This window comes from Ochlerotatus camptorhynchus, unplaced genomic scaffold, assembly GCF_037179485.1.
Source record: "Ochlerotatus camptorhynchus isolate MF236.1 unplaced genomic scaffold, CSIRO-AGI_Acam_v1.1 ptg000802l, whole genome shotgun sequence".
Classification (NCBI taxonomy): Eukaryota; Metazoa; Arthropoda; class Insecta; order Diptera; family Culicidae; genus Ochlerotatus; species Ochlerotatus camptorhynchus.
In genome coordinates this window covers 15,897-17,500 of record NW_027041266.1, presented here as the reverse complement: position 1 = coordinate 17,500, position 1,604 = coordinate 15,897, and positions in this window count along the sequence as shown.

Sequence of the window (1,604 nt, the reverse complement as noted above, 5' to 3'; positions counted from 1 at the left end):
GAGCGGCTATTTTTTACGATTTATGAGACGATTTCAATTTGACTATTTTGAACACTGGTGAAGCGACACGTATAGCAAAACCTCCGGCTCGAGAAAGCCGACTCGACCTATCTTTGTGTTCAAGATCGCTATCATTGGATTGTCAGTGGAAGGTTATCAATGATCCCCATGGTAGCGATCATTTGCCAATCATCATTTCAATAAAGTGTGGCCCTCACTCTGCAGAACCATCTCGGGTTCCATTTGATCTTACAAGGAACATCGACTGGCAGAAATATGCAACGGCGGTGACAATCGGTGTCGAATCAATAGATGCGCTTCCACCATTGGAAGAATATCGATTCCTAGCCGATTTGATTTACAAAAGCTCACTGGAAGCACAAAAAAGAAAAGTTCCAAGTGCACCCTTTAAAAGGAGACCAGCCACACCTGGTTGGGACGAAGAATGCACAAAATTGTATGTAGAAAAATCTGATGCTTTCAAAGCTTTTCGTAGACACAAAACCTCCACTTACTTCGAGGAATATTCAAAGCTTGAGACAAAGCTGAAACAATTAATCAAAGCAAAAAAACGCGGTTATTGGCGCAATTTCGTCGAGGGACTCTCACGAGAAACCTCAATGAACACCTTGTGGAGGGTGGCTCGCAACATGCGTAACCGCTCATCTTTCAATGAGAGTGAAGAATACTCCAACCGATGGATATTCGATTTCGCTAAAAAGGTCTGTCCGGACTCAGTTCCAGCACAAAATATTCTTCGAGAAGCGTCTCCTAGCGGCGGCTCTCTGGATAGACCATTCTCAATGCTGGATTTCTCTATGGCTCTTCTTTCATCGAACAACTCCTCACCGGGAAGCGATATGATTAAATTCAATCTTCTGAAAAATCTCCCAGATATCGCTAAAAGACGCTTGCTAGATTTATTCAATTCCTTGCTAGAAAACAACATTGTACCGCCTGAATGGAGACAGGTCAAAGTAATAGCCATTAAAAAACCTGGCAAATCAGCGTCTGACCATAACTCATACCGTCCGATTGCTATGCTTTCGTGCATTAGGAAATTGTTGGAGAAAATGATCCTTCGGAGACTCGATCACTGGGTCGAATCAAATAACTTGCTATCAAATACACAATTTGGGTTCCGCAAGAGCAAAGGAACAAACGATTGTCTAGCGCTGCTTTCCACAGATATTCAACTGGCCTTTGCACACAAGGAGCAATTGGTTTCAGTATTCTTGGACATTAAGGGGGCTTTTGATTCAGTTTCCATTGAAATTCTGTCAGACAATCTGCACAGATGTGGACTTTCTGGAATTTTAAATAATTTCTTGTACAATTTGTTGTCAGAAAAGCAAATGAACTTTTCTCTTGGACAACTGACAACTTCCAGAATTAGTTACATGGGCCTGCCCCAAGGCTCATGTCTCAGCCCTCTTCTTTATAACTTTTACGTCAAAGATATCGACAACTGTTTGGCAGAACAATGCACGCTAAGACAACTTGCAGATGACGGTGTGGTTTCCGTAAGAGGTCCACATGCCGTGGACTTGCAAGGACCATTGCAAAATTCTTTAGATAACTTGTCTTCTTGGGCTATGAATCTA